Source organism: Nuphar pumila, chromosome 9, assembly GCF_984573655.1.
Source record: "Nuphar pumila chromosome 9, dmNupPumi1.hap1.1, whole genome shotgun sequence".
NCBI classification, from domain to species: Eukaryota; Viridiplantae; Streptophyta; class Magnoliopsida; order Nymphaeales; family Nymphaeaceae; genus Nuphar; species Nuphar pumila.
In genome coordinates, this window is record NC_143257.1 from 107,717,372 (window position 1) to 107,739,467 (window position 22,096).

Below are 22,096 nucleotides of genomic sequence, written 5' to 3' on the forward strand. Positions count from 1 at the left end.
CTGATGTTTTCATATTCAGGTTTTAGGCTACTAAGTAATAAATTTTTTTTATCTTCCTCCGCCCTTTGCAAGAGTGTCTTGGCATCAATAGTATGTGGACGATACATGTTCAATTCGTCCCACATTCTTTTCATATTTCCAAGATGTTCACTGAATGTTTTTTTACCTTGTTGTGCTGCTGCAATCTCAAACTTAAGTTCAAATATGCGAGCAGCATTATTCCGACTACAGTACAACTATGCTATAGAATCCCATAATTTTTTTGCAGATTCAGAGAAGGTAAAAATTTCAGAAATTTGAGGTTCCATGGAATTGAGAATCCAAGATCGAACAAGTTGATCACTAGAAATCCAATCTTCATAATCATTATTAGTAGATGCAGGACAAGTTTTTGTTCCATTGATGAAACCCAACTTCTTCTTACCGCCAAGAGACAATGTCATTGCTCTCGACCAAGGTACGTAATTAATACCATTTAAGTGAACAAAGGAAAGCTTCCAACTAGGGTTACCATCTGATTCACCCATTGGTAAAGAGAGCAAACAAAGAAAAATGAATATGCTATTTTTGCATAAATACAATTTTGCAGAACTTTGCAGAAAACAAAAAAAATGAAAACACCACCTTGTTTTCTTTTTCAGAGTAGAAAATTTTCTGTAGTTAATTTTGTGTTCAAGAAGTGTTGAAGACTAGTGGGTGCAGATAACATAGGTAGGGTAATCAGACTTATCTATGAAGGAGTTTAACAATCTGGATTCATGTTGCACACTGCATTATAAAGACAACATCTGACATCACGCTAGAACGCTACCCTTTTGAATTACTTCTGCAACACTGCATACTTGGACAACACTGCCTGGGGTCAAATGTTGCAAGCTGAAGCTGACAATAAGGCAGACTTCACACAATCTATGTATGCAGATCGAAGAGATGATGAACAATGTCCAACAACGTATTTAATGGCCTGCTGATGAACGCAAAATAAGAACTCAAGCAACAAGATTAAACAACAACAAACGACTCTGTACAGAATGATGACAATCCGAACCACTGAAAGCAGCAGAAAATGATCACCAAAAAAAGGTGGATACACAATCGTGTGTCACTCAGCACCACACGATCAGGGTTAACAGTCAATAATCTCAGACAGGAAGATAAAGAACGAACAGAGAACACAAGCTCAATAGTCTATCAGATGATCAAAACTCAAGGATCAGCTCTCTTGCTTTGAAACCATGAAGAAAGAGAAAAGAAAAACACAAGGCAAAGATTTACGTGGTTCGGCTTATAGCCTACTCCATGGGAGAAGAGAGGGAGAGATTGTTATTCACTTGCAATGGAGATCACATTTGTGATACATATAGATACAATGAATACCCTATTTTAGCAGCTTCCAATTTCCAATTTTTTGAAGTAGCAATTACTAAAAACAGTGCTCAATCATATCGACCCACAAAGAGCAACAAATTCCCCAAAAATCTCTCTTCTCCATCAACAAAAAACATCCCATTGCAACTGCTGCTGCAACTATTCTGCCCTTGTGCACTCATTTCTGAATATGCGCATGTTGCGCTCAAACCCAATATACCTCATAGTCTCATTGACATAGCCTTTTAGTTGCCATACTCCTTGTATGTTCAAATCCAAAAGAAAAGAAGATGATCAGATCAATTATCATATTCATTGACATAGCCTTTGTCTCAGCCATTGATTCCATATAAGACGTGGTAGTCATGTTGTTTGTTTGGTACCTTAATTCATCATTATCCGTGTTGAGAACTGAAAGCACGGCCACCGTTGGCGTTACGTTTGGACTTGTCGCATAGCATATCGTTCAGTTTCTGTCGCTGGCATTGGTTTTTTAGATTGTACAACATCTATATTGAGTCCTGCAGAATGGCAGCCAGGCAGGGCCACGTTACTTTATGTTATGTGGTACATTAAGCATAGCATCCGTTCCACTTCTCCTCCCATCTGCCTAAGGAAAGGACATGTTCTAGTAGTTTGTCTACACGTGCAATGCTTTTTTCATTTATTACTCCAAGAAACCGAATTTGAAATCGAAGAGATGATCACCATGGCTCAGCCTGTTGTACTTACTGTCATCGTCCTCGAGGCATTAAAACTCCGAGGTTAGGATCCTAACCTCCAGTGCCTATGATGAGCATTGGATTGTGCAGGGGGTGACACCCCAAGGAATCAAACCCAGGGGCCTATGTTGGTCATCTGTACATGCAACGTTACATGAGTCAAGTTGGATCTTTTAACTAGTTTTGAATTAGATCCCTACCTAGTTCACAAGAATACAAAATCATCATCATCATCATCATCATCATCATCATCATCATCGAGAGAGAGAGAGAGAGAGACGAACTATAACCATCAACATTACGAAATACAGGTTCAACCAGCATTGAACCTACCAGATAACCCGCCAGGCCCAAGACATGCCAAGGAGCCCCAAAACGAAGGAAAAAAGAAGAAAGAGAAAAGAAAAATGAAAAAAATAAATAAAAGAAAAACACGAAACAACTCCAGTTTGTCGGCGAGCATCACCCTGGATCATGAGTGGTCCTTGTGGGCAGATTGTGTTGAAGATCGGGGATGTTGATGCGAAGAATGACATACACGTCCGCCAAAATAAGGTTCACCATTTTGTTGAACACTGCCAGAATATGCCGAAAGATAGCGTTGTTGCGAGTCATCCATACAACCCACCATGACGAGAGAAGCCAGGTTCACCAAATAATCCACCAATAGTTGCAATGACGAACTTGCTTAGGACCCCACAGCAAATCGCTGGCGAACGATTCCTAGCGCACGCTGACCCCCAGCTTATTCCAAGTCACCTTGAAAATGTTTTGAAAGACAGAGCACTCCCAAAAAAGGTTAAACGCAGATTCTTCGGCCGCCTCGCACAACACACATTTACTCGGCTGATGGAATCCGATGGATTTGAGGAAATTGTCAGTCTGCACCCGATCGTGTAAGATTAGCCAAGCCAGGAAACATGATCTCGGAGTCGGACCCTTGCCCCAGAGCAGGCTCGTCGGAAACCGGTCCACCCCCGACGGAAGGAGAGCGAGGTAGCCTTCTTTTGAGCGGAAAGATCCGTTCAGAGCAAAGATGCGTCCAACAAACTGAGACTGCGAGTCAACATTACCATTATGTAACATAACCACAGACCAAGCTTGGATCCATGATCGACGAAGCTTTGACATTGTTCGCTGACGCACGCTAGTGGCCCCCACCAAGGATTCCACACCTCCGTATTTAGCCAGAAGCATGCTTGCACACGGGGACCCAAGTTGGTGGGCAAGCCAGCTCTGCTTCACGACGAGAATCATACTCCTCAGCCTTGGATCCTTGATTCCCAACCCCCCCCCCCCCTATATAGGGGAAGTCGAAGTGTGTCCCACCCTATGAGGTGGTGTTTGTTGTTGGTACCTCGCCCCGACCGCAGAAAGTTCGCCACTACCTGAGTTAGCTTCTTACTAACCCTCATAGGCATCAGGAACATAGACATAAAAAATTCTGGCATAGCAGAAAGAACGTGCTTGATGAGAGTCAGTCTACCTGCGATAGAAAGGTAGGAAGCTTGCCAGCCAGAGAGAGGGAGAGAGAAGACATGAGTAGGAATGATGAACAAATCGGAGCTGAAGTGTTCAAGCTTGGCTCATTCTTGTGACAAGCCAGGCCAAGTTTTAGGTCATAATCAGCTTGAGTTAAATGAGTCCGGTTCAAGCTGGCTTGTTTACAAAAAAATAATACATTTAAGATCTAAAAGTAATAAGATTTTACCACTAAACCTATTATTCACAAAACAAATAGTTCAATCATATATTCTAATATACAATATGATGTAAAATATATCTAAGATTTTAAAATATATATTTTATTTCTTAACAATCTCATACGGAGACGTGCCGAGTCGAATATCTATTGTTCATGTGGCCGAATCTATTTTATGAGTTCGAACGAGTTCTTTACGAGCAGCTCAACTCGTTTCCCAGCCCAAAAACATGAGAATCACTTGACAGAAAGCGTGTGAACAATTGTGCCGTCCTTCTTCCCTGATTCCCACAACGGAACCGCATCTTCTAGGGAAATAGTTATCCGGAAATTACTCTCAACAAAGTCAATAATGACATATAAGTCGTGAATAGGGAAATAGTTCGCTCGGTGCTCCATGGTTCAAAGTGTCATTTTGATTATCTGTCATATGTGGCAAATTACTAGCAGAAGACAAAAAAATTAATGAGGGCAGGGGATGATCGCACCTAACTACGAGAGAGAGGGAGGGAGGGGGACCGTTCCACGTGGGAACAGGTCAAACGCCGAGGTCAGGACAAGTGCTTACGTATAAAAAAACAGGATTCCTGGCTCTATTTAATTTTTCCTTTTTTGTTGTTTTTACTACAATTTGGGTAGCTTTCATGTCCCCACCTTATTATTGCTTTATATTCCCACCAACTCTCCCGCTAAAACGGGCAAATAAATGGCGATCTGAATTTACTTTTTATGGTTAAAATTTCATGAAGAATAAGTTTTTTGATCTTTTGGTTTGAAAAGGTGTATTTGGCCTGTTTTACAATTTGTAGGCACCTCACGGTCCACTTGAATTACTCCAACCAAATTAAGTTTTTGTGTAATTTGGTTTTAAAACACACGACGCTCTTGTTAAATTGATCTTTTTAATTACCCTTGTTCTTTTGATTAGCGACCTGAACCCTATAAATGCGGAGTTCCGGTGGGAGGAAAAGAGAGGTCCCGGAACACACACATTGTTCTTTTGAATATCGACCTGAGCACTCAAGCTTCTCTTTAACTGCATTCTCCTTTGTGCTTCCGCTTCTGGTTTCTCCCTCTGCACCTCGCCGGAATCTCGTTTGCCAGCGGAGAGACCGAGAGAGATGAAGAAGCATGTGGTGTTCTATGTTTTCTTCTGATCTTGTTCTTGTTCATTGTTGTTCTCATAGCTGCGCTTAAGTCCAGGTCAGTTGTTAGGGAAGCATCTGTACGTGGCATTTTGTTTTTTGTTCACATTCTGAAATGTACTGTAATTAAATACTTACGTAACAAAGGCCTAGTTTTGATATCAGAAAGAGTCGGGAGTTTCAAACTTTTGGGAGGAGAAAACGGAACCCATGTAACGTAAGCCGAGACACATGCCTATAACTTTCATGTTTTGAGTAAGAACTGAAAATTCTTTTAAGGTTCTCTTTCTGAGTTATAAAACCGAAATAAAAACATGCTCTGCACCTAAAACTGTGCATTTTTCATCTGTTTTATGTTATTTTCTGGCCAGGACCAGATGGCGCAAACGAAAGTGGCATGTAGATCGAGTGCAGTGATCGCACTGGCCTGCGTCTTGGCATCAGTCATCGTTTCTGCAGAGAGGAACCTGATGCTGCATGACAATAAGACCCGGGTGAGTTCAGAGCGGGAGACCGATGCTCTGAGGAAGCTCTTAAAGTTCTCGTGGCACCCCAACGTGACTGCTTACCACCATGTTTGGCCCGTGAGTTATGAATTACTCTTCTTCCTTTCTGCTTATCCCTACCGATCTTTTGCTTCTTAGATATCGTTCTTACCAACCCATCATCTGATTCACCATTTTAATTTTCCTGATTAATTTCTTCAAGTATTTGGGCTTTGATTTGAGGCGGTTCCATAGATAATTATTGTGAATTACGTCTTGCAAGTTGTCTGAAGAAGTGAATTTGGAGCCATCTTCATCGTACATGCATTTCACTTTTTTAATCAATCTATTGGCTCAGATTTACTCCATGTTGTTCTGTGTAACCAGGAGTTGCACTTGGATGTCACTTTCTGTTTTTATCGTTTTACATCATCTTTTTATCTTCTTCTTTTTTTCTTTACTTCTTCCTTCATGGTGGCAAATCACTGAAAAGCTTGCTTTCTGCTTATGATCAGGAGATGAGATTAGGGTGGAGGATCGCGTTGGGCAGCATAATTGGGTTCTTGGGATCAGCATTTGGGAGCGTGGGAGGAGTTGGAGGAGGAGGGATATTCGTTCCCATGCTCACCCTCATCATCGGCTTTGACCCCAAGTCTTCCACTGCCCTCTCCAAATGTAAGCACACGATTAAGGTCAAGGTTGTTAAATGCGATGAGGCGAAGTGAGAAGTGAGGCGTTGATCCTGTTATGAAGCGAGGCATAAGCCTCGAGGCGTTGAAGCTTAGGCTTCATGATCAAAATAATAAAATATATAATATTAGTAAAATAATGAAAATTTTAAATAAGAACTACTAATAAACGACAATATAAAATAAATACTACTTTCCTATAATTAACTTGTATCATTCATTGATTTTAAATGGTTGATGAAGAGTATTTTTTTATGAGATTGTTGCACATTATATTCCTAAGTTGTTGCAAATTGGTGCAATTATCAAAATTGCATGAATGTCGTTTCTACTGCAACAACAATTTCTGTCAGGATTACAAAACTTAAAAAAACAAAAGAAAAAAGAAAAACAACAAAATTTGTACATTAAACACCTGATTGCCCTCCATCAAGCCTTAAGCCTCACAACTGACAGGCTTTTCCATAAGATGGAGGGTGATCAGGTAACATAATTCCTGAGAGTCGCCTCTTAACTCTAAAAAGAGGAATTCGGGAATGAAACTACGCAACTGAAGAAATAAGCAACTAGTTGAAACCAGAACAGGATCTTCATCAGTGCCTCACTAACTATTTTAACGAGATGCAAGAATGAAAAGAAGTAAAAACTACCGAACATTGAAACATGGATTGAACCCGCCGTATTTCAAATTAACAAAATATGCATCAAAAGAAACAGTAGCTACAGATTATGAACTGAGATCAATCACGGATTGTTTGTTACAAACCATAAAAGGGAATTTTTAAAATGAATATTTGCTTTCAAGCAATAAAATTAAGCTTAAATTCTATTATAAGAACCATCCTCCGACCAACATACAATAAATCTGGATAGTTGCAAGACAAATTACTAAGATCCCACTTGTTCCAATTCAAAAGAAAGCCCCATAGTAAAGCCTAGCATACAACTGAAAATCCGAAAAACAAAAATCTCAACCTAAAACCCAGTATTCCTAAACTAAAAAACTAAAAACATGCAAAATGTTCGAAACAAAATCACAATTCGCAGAAAGCAAACAAATCAAAGCAAAAGATAAGAACGAGAGTCTCGATCTGACCTGAACCCGATATTTCACGGTGAGACTGGCGATGGTGTCGCTGCGCTGGAGGCGGTGCGAGACAGCGTAGCTGATTGTCCTGCCAGAAGGCGTCAGAGGATGGGCTCTTGACGATCTCCTTCAGCTTCCAGGGGGATCGGAACGATCGGGTCAGGATCTCGAGATCAGAGGAAATACCGCGCCAGAGTCAACAGACGCAGACAGCCCACGCGAGGTCGGCAAGGGGAAGGCGCTCAAGGATGCTCCGAAGGACGTTCGGCGAGGTTAGGGCGGCAAAATTGGAGTTCATATGAGAGATGACAGCGGAGGACTCACCAGAATCCATAACTCCTGCGAGACAAGGATCAAAAACATACATCACGGCTCCAAAATATAAGAAAAGATGGCACAAAAATGTACAATGTCTGTAAACCTGATGCGTACGCCTTAGAAGCGAAGCGTGCTTCGATGTGAGGTGTACGCTTCACCCATGTGAAGCGTACGCTTCGAGACTCAAACGCCTCACTGCAGCGCCTCGATACTTTTTGCTTACGCTTCGCCTCTGAGGCGTACGCTTCAAGTACTGAGGCGTACGCCTCTCACAACACTGATTAAGGTTATAAAACCAGGTTTTGGCATTACCCAAATGACACTAAAACCTGATTTTTGACCAAAACTTAATTTATGCCCAAAACCCAATCTTTAAACTGTGTTTCGAGCATCATTTAGATGGTACCTAATTCTATTCACACAAATATGTTTTTTCTGATATCACGATAAAACATTTTGAATGTGAAACATGATCTTTACAACAAAGGTGTTCAGGGTATAAGGTGTTCTGCCCAACCAAGGGAGCCATCTTGGTGATAGGGCCTGTCAGGTGTGGGCCCCATGACCTAATGGAGGGCGATCACGTGCCTAAGGCACAAAAAATATATCATGTAATGGCACCTGATCCAAACTCGAGATGGCAGATCACATTGCACATTTTGAGTGTGCAGCTGAACTGGACAGACATCCATTTGCGGTTGCGCCAGGCTGTCAGCCAAAGATGGAGGGCGAGGAAGCATATCAGGTCATGCTAAACATGAACTTTTTTGCTCATGCCAACATCGTGGTCGTCCGTTTTGTATTTTGAAAAGTTAAAAGGTCAATGGACCATTTATATGCTAAGTGGCATTCATCCAAAATGCAAACAGACGGCCGCGATGTTGCATGAGCAAAAAGCTCATGTTCAGCATAACCTGATTTGCTTTCGGAGGGTGAACCGGTGCAGCGACACTGAAGCAGATCAGGTCATGCTGAACATGAGCGTTTTTGTTCATGCTGACATCGTGGCCATTCGATTTACATTTTAAAAAGATCAAAAGTCAACAAAACCATGTGGCATTCATCCAAAATGCAAACAGATGGCCGCGATGTCGGCATGCGCAAAAAGCTCATGTTCAGCATGACCTGATTTGCTTCTGAAGTGCGAACAGGTGCGGCGACACAGAAGCAGATCAGGTCATGCTGAACATGAGCGTTTTTGCTCATGCTGACATCGTGGCCATCCACTTTTGCATTTTAAAAAGATCAAAAGTCAACATAACCACGTGGCATTCATCCAAAATGCAAACAGACGGCCGCGATGTCGGCATGAGCAAAAATGCTCATGGTCAGCATGACCTGATCTGCCTCCCAGCGACATTCTAATTTGCAAGGTGTGGATAGGATGACCCTGTGTAACAAATATCGTGAGAAATTGCCTGAAAGTTTAAAATGACAATTTCTTGCGAGATTCTAAAACCGTGACAAATATCTTAATATTTACAGTTTTAACAGATATTTATCATAAAAATTCTAGAGATTTTTATTTTAAATGTGTTTTATTTATATTTTCTTATAATTTTTTTTTTATATTTTCTAATTTATTTTTTATTGCCGAGATTTTGCTGGAAAAAACCTCGAGATTTATAAAAAATTTCAATTTCTCCCGAGTTTTTGACTCCCTAGATTTTGCCGTTTTTAACTTTTGACACTATGGGACGCCCCCTACCAATAATTCAAGTTAGGCCTTTTCTCCAACAGGTATGATCGTGGGTTCAGCAGGGTCGACAGTTTATTACAACCTACGGCTCCGGCATCCAACGCTGCCATTGCCCATCATCGATTACGACTTGGCTCTACTCTTCCAACCCATGCTCATGCTGGGAATCAGCATCGGTGTGGCTTTCAATGTCGTCTTTTCTGATTGGATAGTTACCGTATTGCTCATCATCATCTTCACCAGTAATTCTTTGTGCCTCTTACACACTCTCGTGCTTTTTTTTTTTTCAAGTTAATTATACTGTTTCATTAAGTTCCATTGAATGCGGCCATTGTTTGCATTCAATCAGTTACGTCAACAAAGGCGTTGAAACATGGAAGAAAGAAACAAAATTGAAAGAGGTATGTCCTTCATGAGCTACTGATGAAAAAGTTAATAATCAACTTTTACTTTCAGTAGACCCGAGGGGTTAGGGTAGTTGGAACGGGCCTCGCGCGGCTGCCATACGGGCAGTCGGGGTTAGATTCCCGCGGGTGTTATCCCCCTTGCATAAGCCGAAGCATGTATAGGTCCTGTGTCCGTGTGTACTATAGCCCTGGCTTTTCCTGCAGCCGGACAGCGAGAGTCTCTGCGCCGGTGAAGGGTTTCCACTGATTATATATAGAAAAAAGAAAAAAACTTGGCTTCAATTCATGGCCTGAATGGACTGCTATTGTTTGATTTCAGGTTGTAGAAGCTGCTAAAGAAAATGGTCAAGTAGGTCAGCTTCTTCTGTGACTGCTATAAAATTCCAAAGCCAGTGCGGTTTTCATTTTTTCGATTTCCATGGCTCCAATAATGACTTGGGAACTCAGTCTTAGTAGTTTGCTTGACCGGCTGCGCCTCAATCTTTGTGTGGGTCACATATTCATTCTGAATGCTTTTCTATCAGTTGATTTTCTTCATGTCGTTTCTTTCTTTTGTGTTTCAGGAAGGGAGGAAGTAGAATCTGGTGGTCAAAATAATGGCATGAAAACAGGGTGCAAAGAATTTCGAGACGCAAGTGTGAGCTTTCATTATAACTTTTCTCTCTCTTTTCCAATTTCCAAGTGTGAGCAATGCTCACTGTCTGTGACATTTGACCATCCAGGTCTCTATCCTAGAGAATGTCTACTGGAAGGAACTTTCCCTTCTCATCTTTGTGTGGGTTGCATTTCTTGCCATCCAGGTTTCAAAGGTTTGTTTCGAAGTCGGATCGTCTTTCCCCGAATAACACCATTGAAATTTACAGTTATGTGCTTATATAAATTCCATGTTTAATGAACTGGATTTATGTTCCCAGCACCACTAATTCTTTTGAGTACCTTCTTTTTGCAGAATTACACAACAAAATGCTCAACGTTGTATTGGGTTTTAAACCTACTTCAGGTTAGGCACCTAGCATTGGTACTACAGAATTGTTTCGAGTCATTTGAATGGTAGGTGGGTAATGACATTATGCATATTGATGTCCTCAGGTCCCTGTTGCTGTTGGGGTGTCACTCTTTGAAGCTGTCAGCTTATACAAGGGAAGGAGAACCATAGCATCCAAGGGTGAAGAAGTTAAAAACTGGAAAACCCATAACCTGGTTCAATACTGTTTTATTGGCATGGTGGCTGGCATAGTAGGTGGATTGCTTGGTCTTGGAGGAGGCTTCATCTTAGGTCCTCTGTTCCTAGAGATGGGTATACCTCCTCAGGCAAGTCAATAATTTTTGCCTTTAATGTAGTAATGCTCTTGTTTTCAAACATTTGCACCCAAATTAACATCTTCCAGTTATCACATGCTCCTATCATCCTGCATATGTTCCAAGTACTTGTAGTTCTACAAACGAAATAAACCTTACCCTCTTAAGGAATCAAGCATTTTTTATCATCTACACGCGTTTCTGTTTTTATTATGGCTAAGAATGTAGAGTCCTCATTTCCCACATCATCTTGCCTTCTGCAAAAGCTCCTACTAACCAAGGTACTCACTTTCTGTCGCAGGTTGCAAGCGCTACGGCTACCTTCGCCATGGCTTTCTCCTCATCCATGTCTGTTATAGAGTACTATCTTCTAAAACGGTTCCCTGTCCCATATGGTAAGAAGTATGAGAATCTTTTGCATTATTCTTGCAGCTGTGAAAGTTTGTTTGATTGAAGAATTCGTTTTTTTTCATGTGCCAGCACTGTATTTCTTTTATGTCTCCATAATAGCTGCACTCGTTGGTCAACATTTTGCGAGAAAATTGATAAGCATGCTGGGGAGAGCATCCATCATCATCTTCATTTTGGCTTCCACAATTTTTGTCAGTGCAATCTCACTGGGTAAGAAATCAAGGTCGTCCTATATAGGACGGTTGCACACACAACAGCTTATCTTGTTACTTTTCTTGGTAGTCACATGCATGCCCAAACTTCTCCATTCTCAGTTTTTTTTTCATCCCATGGTAACAAAACCTTCCTCGTTTTAGTGCTACTGAGAATTTTAAAACTGTGGGGATGACTTTTTCTAAACTTTAGGCAATTAAGTTGGCCAACTATGTGGCAATAACACAAACGGGGGCTCCGGTAATTTGGTAGGAGCTGTTAGTGCACGTCATCATGTGTTGGGATGTAGCGAGTTCAAAACCCAATGGTATGCTATGTAACTGTTGGGGGTATGCAACCCCACCTTGCCTATCAAAAAAAAAAACTGTGGCAATAACAGATTCATTCCCCACTCTAAAATATTGAAATAGTTAGCTAAGTAGTTTGGTTCTTTGAGAATCAACTATGCAGATTTGATACACAAGTGATGCGAATGTACTGATTTCTTTAGTTTTCTGTATATACTACTTGTATACATATGTTCTCATAGCCTGCAGCTAACAGTATCCATTCACCTTGCTCACACTCAGAAATGATCATATGCATGTTGTTTCATTGCTTTTTAAGTATCAATTTGAGACAGAATTTATTTGTACAGGTGGAGTCGGTGCATCAAATATGATCTATAAGATTGAAAAACACAAGTACATGGGATTGGAGAACTTGTGCTCATAGAGAAAGGATAGCAAAGAGAAGAATGAAGGGGGAACATAACTAAGATCGCCTTCATAGTCTTCACCACATTCGCATTCACAGCTCTTCTCATAATCTAATGTTTTGATATTGACTTATGGTGATTATTAGCTTCTAAAGGTTTGGAAAGACACAAGTTTTTGTGTATACTAGTGTCTCTTCGTAAGTGTGTATTTAGTTTAAATTGCAAGTTTTAGAAATTGGGAGTGTATCCATTTGGACCATTACTAATTGGGAGTGTTCATTGGAACACACACATCAATTCATTGCTTGTTTTAAGTGACATTTAGCGACTTGGCAATAACATAATTGGGATTCTTTGAGCAAATTTGAACCAGCTCATCATGTTCTAATACTTGGACAAGAGTCGTGCAACTTGAGTTCAATTAGAGTAAATGGCTGGGCTTGAATGCATCCTAAAACAATGCGATATATTGTGAAACTCATTGAACCAATATCAGCAAGTCCACATTTTTTGGCACAAATTATCTTAGCTTGATTAATCCTAATCTTCAAATTTTCCTTTTAATCAAAACCATTTGAGAAGTGACGATGATAAGCTCTGGGAAGACAAAACGAGGAGAAGGCAACATAAAAGGGAAGGGGGGAGGGGGAGGCAAGAAAGCTGGGCGTTAGTGATACCCTCCAACGTCGGGGATCCCTTCCAGCCATAGGATCCTTCCTCTATTCGAACTGAAGACCTTGGGCATCTGTTTGTGTCAAGAGAAAAAGCATACACATGGATTGGTGCCTAGAATGTCATTTAAGGGAGTGGAACAATCGATCAACCTCTAAGAGTTGTGAAGCTATTGATCAAGATTTTTTCTTAAAGCTTTCCAGGACCCTAAAGGACTGCTCGGATGCTGAACCATGGATTGGCGCCTTGTGAATGCCTTTGTTAGAAGGTGTTGGAAATAAAACAGCAAACTAGAGAAGAAGATTGTTCTCTAGAATGAAAAACACACAGAAATGGTGCTAGAGAAGGAGAAGGCTACAAATGGCTTCAAAACAGTCCAACAACTTATCAAAATGATGATACATGGCTGCTACATATATAGCATTCAAGCCCAACCAGAATTTAATTACATAGTAAATTCCTACCATAGAAAAACTAAAATGCTATTACATTTTCAAGGAGAAGAAATGTAAAACCCGTAAAATTTCAATAATTATCAGAATAAATAAATGTTATAATTTTTAGAAAGGGATACGATAAAATGATATAGAGTCAATCCAAATGGATCTTGAAATCCAAACTGGATCAACTGGATCCAGTATCTGAATTCGGGTACGATGAACGGATTTGGATCCTGGATGGATTCGAAACCCAATTAGAATCCAATTGGATCTTAATGGATCCAAAAAAGGTTGAATTGCGAACAAGATTAAAAAAAAAATCTAGATAGAATGTTCAAAAGATCTAAAATATAGTTTTTATCCAACTCGTATTTGAGATTCGTCATGAACCAAATTCGTATACATATGAATTAATAAAGACCTATCATGCAACAAGAGGATGTGTCTTTTTGCCAAAAATGTCATTTCTGGAATTTTCGCCAAAACTTTAATAAAGGTTAAATATAATAACGTTGCAAGAAATTGCAATGAAACATGCAATGGCGCACTGGTGGGGCTCGTTACCCCTTGCAGAAGAGGATCCCAGTTCAAATCCCCGGGTGCACCAAGGATATTTTTGCGGAAATATTTCATAACCAATGAAATTTTTTAGTAACTCCTCATTAAGGCGACTTTAATAGAAAACACATTTTTTTGGGGAAACCCAACCGTCCAGCAAGGGGACGCCTCCCTTCCATTTTTGAAATGGAAGGGAGTTTCAAGAATAGGTATTAATGGGAGTTACAAGGTGGGCTCTTAATGAGCATGCGTGGGATTGTGAAAAAAGCTTGAAAACTGAAAATTTCTTCCTTCAAGAGAAGTTATTGAAGGGGGGGCTGAAGGGAAAATGGGAAGCTCTCTCTCTCTCTCTCTCTCTCTCTCTCTCCCACACCTATTCTTTCTCTCTCAAGCCAGCCATGAGACCCACCTTGGACGAGCCTTCCACCATTGCTTCCGGCGAGAAGTTAGTGTGAAAAGAATGGACGTCCACCAGAAAAAAAAAATGAGGCTATTGTCGTCGGGTTCGCGCTCTCACGAGGTAGGGTGCAGGATCTCTTTGTGCATGTGCATAGTGCCATAGTGGCATATATATATATATATATATATATATATATATATATATATATATATATATATATATATTATCTAATTAGATGCAAAAAAAAAGGGAAAAAATATTTTTTTGTTTGGAACTGTTATTAGCCTTAGTTAACGTGGATGTAGCCTATATCTCTAGTAGTTAGTTGTCTATGCCTCTACGTGAGAGAGTAAACATGAAAAAAATTATCTCAACATAGATCTGTGCATTTTCATCATTACCATGTGATTTATTTCTTTTATCCATGCAAATTGAAAATAAGTATGCCTGTTCAGACCTTAGTATGACATAACATGATTTAATCTGTGAATTCTTTATCTTATTACGTGATTTGTTTTTTTATCCCTGCAAATCAGAATTAAGTATGCCTTTCTTTCTTCTGTTTTGGCTTCCTTTGAAGTTTGTGACATGGGTTGCTCCCTTTGGGAGTGTTTGGATGCACCCACTTTTCCAACACATGGAGATATGCGTAGACATGGCACTGCATTGTGAAACAAAGTGCAATTTTCCAGCTTAACCCCTTTCTATGGATAAAATTGTGTCTTCACACGCCATTAATGGTAACAGTACCTAGTGACCATCTTGTGGTTAACTTAAAATTTAACAAAGTGCCCATAATCTAGCAGGAGTGTGCTTGCATTTATTTCCATTTGTGCTTAAATCTTATGATTATTATTATTATTATTATTATTATTATTATTATTATTGTTGTTATTATTATTATTATGGATCTGTATCTAAAGATTCTAAAATATTGGTATCCCCTTTGCCATTGGGTTGTAAGATTATGCTTCCATAAATACATGTTCCAGGTTTTGATATATTCAATAGTGGCACATCTTGCTTCGGACTGTTGTTTTGTCAAGTTAAACATTGAAGGTTCCTTAACCATCCATCAACCCAAAGAAGTACCAATTTAATTGCATCATATCTACTGTTGGTTGCAATCTCATGGGACTGTTTACTCCAAGGTTTCATGTCCTCCGTCAGTGTACATGTTTGGCATTTGCCTTTCTTTTCTCTAAGATTTTCTTTCACTAAAAATATATTTCTATGAATAAACCACATGCTTCAAGCGCTTAGTCTCTTGCACTTGGAATAGGAAAACAATGTAAACATGAAAATATTTAGAAGTCGGCCTTGTAATTTCTGCCATAAGTCACATTGTTTTTTTTTTGTACTGGGTATTAATTAGGCTCCCCTCCTTAGTTGTACAGTTAGTGAGTATCACATTTGTGCATCCTAATTTATGGGTTTCTCTTTTCACAGGATGCATTCCTCATCTTGACCAATACAAAAAGGAAGGTTTGCAACCATTCTATCTGGTTGTCTTACACAAAAAAATTAACGTCTATACAGCACAAGCCTTGGGAATATCCTAGGCACAACTTGTTTTCCTTCCCCATCGCTTTCATTTTTTTTTATCCACCATCTGTTAGGTGTAGATATAGTCATTATCACCCATTCCTTCAAGGTTGGACAAAACAAAAACAAAAAAAAGAAATAAAAATAAAATAAAATAAAATAAATAACGCAAATCGATTATGAACACAAACCCAGCCTGACAACAAGAAAATCATTTAGACTTACAAGTACGCAGGCTACTACGAAACTGGGTGGGTCATCGCTTCAACATGGGACAAACCTGGACCGATAGCGGAGTGTGGCTGAGAGTTGTATGCTTAGCCTACCGATGTTGCTACTATACGGTAGTACTGGGACCACCAAAATTTACACATGATGGCCATGAAACATCAGTTTCTGTAGTAAGTATAGGAACTGGTTTTGGGTATTTTATCATATGATGAATGATATATATTGTAAACCAAAAATTTTAGATCTCAACTTATATATATATATATATATATATATGAAAAGTAGTTTTTGTCTATGACGTTGTGAGTTTAGTTTAGCATATAGAAAAAAAAAGGATATTTCATGTATCACGTTTCTCTTATGCAAGGAATGGATGATTATGTCCTAATCAAAATGCTCTAATATTCTTTATGATTAAAGGTAAGGGTTACACACATATAACGATTTAGGTATGAGTCTCAGTGACTCTTTCAAAGTACCTAAAACCCTTATTGTGAGGGGCCACACGGTAGATCTAAAGCTAGTAACATATGGAAGTTGTGGTAGTATATGCTAAAGTCTAGTAGAATCGTGTCCCAGTTATTTCATATGTGGATGTCTTACTTACGTATGTGCGACCTCGCTATGAACTCAACCTTGTCATAAAAAGGTTATGATAGTTACATTATAGTAGATGAAAATCCACTATAAACCTGAAGATGCTATAATATTCACTTGTGAGATGTGTGTACATTTGAAACTTTCTACTACACACATTCATTAATATTCTCTTAACAATGTTACGTATTGAGGAGTGTGACAAATGAATGAGATTTCACTAATGTAATCTTAGTACATATTGGTTATATATGTGGCAAATTGTTAAATGCATATGTTTGATATAATTTCTCAATTAAGGAAAATCTACAGTGGTATGGTGGTACAATATGTAAACTATACATACAAAACTCTTGTAGTGTCATGTGGGCACTTATGATAAAATTTGGTTTTATGGTAATGGCATACCAACAATTATTTCCATGTCTAGTGTCAATTTGTATATGCTGGTTTACAAATGCTAGCTAAAAAAAAGGCATTTGACATGCCATGATTAGGTGAGAGTTTAAAACTGAGCTTACAGCTTCGCAGAAAGCTAAAAGTGCCATACGAGCACCTATGAATTATTAAAGTTGGGTTATGCCATGTTGCAGCATCATCTGTGGGGTACGATATGTATACCCTAGTACAAAAACAAAAGCTAAGATGATGCATATACAAGTATTTGGTTCGGGTTCGCACCGAAACGACAAAAAGCTGTATTGGTGCCTATTGCACACTAAGTTAAGAAATGGGTATACATTGAGATCACCTCGAGTATGGGTTGGGATTTTGGAAATCCCCTGTGGTGCAATGACTCGCACCGAGAAATAAACAAAATATGAAATATGCATATGATATAAGTGTGGGATCCTGGGTATACCTGATATGGTATATGTTACTGGTTTCTCGGGATACTGGGTATACCTAACAACGATATATGTTACTGGTTTCCCAGGGCTCTGGGTACACCCGAAAGATGGTGTATGTTACTGGACCCATGGTCTACCTTGGAGAGGGTAGATGGTACAAACTCCGTGAGACATTTTAGTTTTTGTGAGAGCGAGGCGTCTCACCCGGTCCCCAGTCCTCGGAGTTAGGGGACCAGGACTACCAATTCGTCCTAGGTGGTAGATCCAAGTCTTCTGCAGAAGTACAGGTTGCATCCTAATTCTAGTTCTAGCCATTGGGGAGTACTCTCTCGGTCGTGAACCGTCCCCTTTGGATATCCGTACGGCTAGTCATACGGGTTATAAAATAATATACCCCCGTGTGGTCTCGGTCCGCTACGATGTCGAATGCCTGTGCGTACCCACAAGGTAATTAACAAGATGAAACATAAAGTTAGTGCATTAAGAAAGATCTTTAAGTAGTTGCATACTGCTCAATGTTGAAATTGTTGGAGTAAGTTGTGACTCCTGTAGAGCATGATTCAAATTAGTTTTCCGTTACATGGAAATTGTGATAACTTATGAATGATGTGTTGAACGTTGATGTTTGTGCTTTATACACACTTTACATTAATTGCTTTAGTTAAGTCAGGTGTACGTCCTCATTAGTTCCAAAGTTGTTATTGCTTATATAAATATGGTTCATGCATATGATATATCGTGCTTTGACGTTGATGGAATATATCATGAAATACTTGACTTTAGTGACATGTACATTTATCACTTGTTAAATGGTTATTAGTTCTATATAAACATGTTGCACATATACTTGTACACGTGACACTGTGCACATTCATATGGATATTATGCTTCTTACTCAGACGTGGTAGTCTGACCCTTTCTGAATTAATGTTTTTCAGGAAACTGAATGACGAGCAATTGCGGTCGTCGCTACGACAGTGCCATGTGACCATATCTTCTTCGGATGTCCTGAGGAATATGACTTGTAATAAATCATTAAGTTGTAAATAATAACTTATAGTATTTCAATGCAAGAATTTATTTTACTTAAATGCCTTGAGTCTGTGCTATTACTTATAACCCGCCCAAATAATTTGACGAAGGATTTAATAAAGCTTTTCCGCTGTTGTTTAGAAAAAAAAAATATTCCAAAATTTTCAAGTTAAATATTTGGGGCGTTACAAGAAATAAATGGGAGAGGAACCTAAAGAGTTTGCATAGAAAAACTGCAAATAGCCTTAATGTAAAATGAGTTTCCAAAATGAGGGAGGAATACGAAGAGTCTAGCTTATAATTCCAACAAGCCTTAATGTAAAACGAGTTCCCAAAATGAGAGAGGAATACGAAGAGTCTAGCTTATAATTCCAACACACTACAAGAAACTTGTGGATTAGCGATGACCTAAATTCGTCAGTAATCCGATGCTAATCCATCGCTAAACAGTTTAGCGACAGATTAACGCTGGATTAGTGACAAATAGCTTCCATCACAAAATTTTTGTTGCTAAGTAGCGACAGAATCTATCTGTCGCCAGTTTCGTCACTAAGTAGCGACATAATCTATTTGTCGTTAGTTTCGTCACTAAGTAGCGACATAATCTATCTATCGCCCGTTCCGTCGTTAATTTACGACAAAATAATGAATGCCAACATCCGTCGCAAGGTCGTTGTTACTATACAGAGATTTTGGTTTTGCGACAGATTTATAGCCATCGTTAATCCGTCGTTATATTCGATGCTAATAGTAATTAGCGACGGATATATCTGTCGCTAATCTGTCACAAAATTTTAAAAAAAATAAAAAAAGAGAGCACTGAGGCGTGCGCCTCATACGCCTTGAGGCGTGCCTCAAGCTGATATATATATATATATATATATATATATATATATATATATATATATATATATATATATATATAGAGAGAGAGAGAGAGAGAGAGAGAGAGAGAGAGAGAGAGAGGCTCTTACAAAATGACAAGATGAATTGCAGTAAGCTTTCTTTTTTCCTTACCATTTACTTTGATTGATAACTCAAACCCCAAAGAAACAGGCTTTCATATTACACCTAAAGAGAAGAAGGAAAAGGAAAAAAAGAAATCATCAAATGCAAAAACTGATCAGCTGCAATGGATGCAGACATCCCTTTGTTACCGTGCTATATCCTCAAGCAACAACTCTCTATTTAGCTGCACACAAGTGGCCTTCATAACAGATTGTTGAAATGGAGTAAAAAAAACACAGAAAAGAGTTGGCACTCAGGCAAATCTCAATCTGCACAGATGCTACCAATAGTTACTTCTAAAAAGGAGACATTGCACCTTTTCTTTTGGAAGTAATTATTGGAGGGATGTCTCCTTTTTCTTTTGGAATCTTTTGGAAGTACTGGTAGCATCTGCTTATCCAAAGAAAAAGAAAAGGAGACATACATTGAAATCCATATATGTAACACGCATAGCAAGCCACTACTGGCCCATCATCTTGAATGCTATACAGTATAGCAGGTCAAACACACTTTCGTTCTCTGTAAACCAGCAATATTCTATGTTATTAATTGGTAATTTGAACCATATATTAAAAAGAAAAACTCGAGGCATGTGTCCTATTCTCAACAGTGTCACAAACCGATGCAAGACATGACATAGAGGAACCGGGAACTTAAAAAGAGCCTTGTGGCACATGCACCAACTTGGACAATTATTTGGGAAAATCTTTTCCAAAGAAAGATGGAGAAATTTTTGAAAAAAAAGCTTGCAGAAGTACTGTAGAAATGAAATCAACTTTTTATTAGAAATATTTCCTCCATGGCTAGCTTAGCAAAGTTTAAAATTAATACCAACTTTAACTGTGACCATTTGTACTTTCAAAGGATGGCAAACATGTCTGGAGGCAAAACATAGCATACGTAGCAACCAGCTAAACTAAATAAACTGTTGGAGGATTTACCCAAGGTTACAACTGATGGGAGCCACAACAGTGTGATCGAACCAGACTCCAAGAAATGACTTTCAGGCAAATGGTTGTAAGCCAGAACAATGACATGTGCAAAAGTTTATCAGCCAAACGGTTGCTCACAACAAGAAAGAAACTGGTGTGAATCAGCATGAATGTAATGTTCACACCAGCTACTGCAAATGGATACTCCCACATGGCTTGGCTGCCTTCCTGCTTCCGGAGGTCTTGAAAAGATTTCTGCATTAAAATTATTGATTAGGGCTATAACCAATCAGAAGCAGCATAACAAAGGAAATACATTTTATGGTTAACAGATGGTTCTCCATAGCTCCCAGTCAGACCTCTTTTTATTAGAAGTTTATTTGGTGAATAGAAAACATAAAAAATTCAATTGAAAAGATAAGAAAACCAAGTTATGACCATCCTGAATTGCTTCACTTATCTATTTAAAATTTTAAATAGAACATTTCATTTGAAAGTCCTGATATCATCAGCTCCGGGTACAACAATGATGTGGTTAAGCCAATCCAATCCTTAAGTTGTTCAGGCTTGAGCTCGAGATTGCCTTAAGCTCAGTCACAAAATTTTGAACTTTTGTAGCACTAGCACCTATTGCCAGATACATCACTAATAAAGATAAAATTAAATGAAGATGACTTCAAAGGAACTGTAGCATTAGGCAAAACAAGCTAAGGAAATCGTCTATTGACCACTGATTACAAAGCTAAGCAGCTAGTTTTACAACCTAGGTAAATTCACAAGCAAAAGATGCAAAAAGGTTTTTAAAAAATCAAAAACTTGTAATTTTCAAGTATATATTAAGGTACTTGGATTTAAAAAAGAAAGAAAGTAAATGCATGCAGGTATGCACATACACAATTGTGCGTAATAAGGGAGTTGTATGGCAATGATGAAGAAAAAAAGAAGTCTGCAAGAAATATACCAGATAATTCTTTGCAAAGAACAATAAATTTTCCAAAGATATAAATCCACCTCCCCTGCATGATCAACTTACATAGTTAGACAAGATAATAATAGTTTCAGAAATATTATCAGAATGTAAAGAACAAGATAGTTTATCACATCCAAATTCTTATCCTTGTTAGACAAGAATGTTAACTTACATAGGTTAACAGATTCTCATCCTTGTTCACAAATGACCATCTTGCTTGAACCAAACCCACATTCAAATTGTCCTAAAATCACTATGGAGATCAATCTGCAAAAATGTAAAGATTAGAAAAAATAGCGAGACCTCCAGATGTATGGTTGAATTAATAGCACAAAAAATAATCCCATAAATATATACGTACATATAAAGTTATAAATATGAAGACATACCCACAAGATATACATATTTTTCAGAATAGATGAAGTGGCATCCGACACTTAGTCAGTTGAGAAAACAGTCGTCCCCAATGCCTAAACTTTCCATTGATCAAGTTCGGTTAATCAATGACTATTTTCCTTTCACAGTAAACCAACCTTTTATTGTGTGTGAGCATGTTAGCAGTATATAAACCAATCATTTGTAGTGTTTAATAACAAGCTATTACAAACACATTCAATG

At 38.7% G+C, this 22,096-nt stretch overlaps 1 pseudogene across 1 annotated transcript; it reads left to right on the forward strand.

Annotated features, from left to right (window-relative positions):
* The first annotated feature begins 2,564 nt into the window (after nt 1–2,564).
* LOC149828821 (sulfite exporter TauE/SafE family protein 3-like) lies at nt 2,565–12,605 on the forward strand (annotated as a pseudogene). The gene is made up of 11 exons (XR_016434150.1): nt 2,565–2,645; nt 5,309–5,521; nt 5,938–6,097; nt 9,257–9,467; nt 9,565–9,616; nt 10,234–10,431; nt 10,572–10,622; nt 10,712–10,933; nt 11,223–11,316; nt 11,402–11,542; nt 12,183–12,605. The product of XR_016434150.1 is annotated as a sulfite exporter TauE/SafE family protein 3-like (transcript).
* Nucleotides 12,606–22,096: the final 9,491 nt, after the last annotated feature.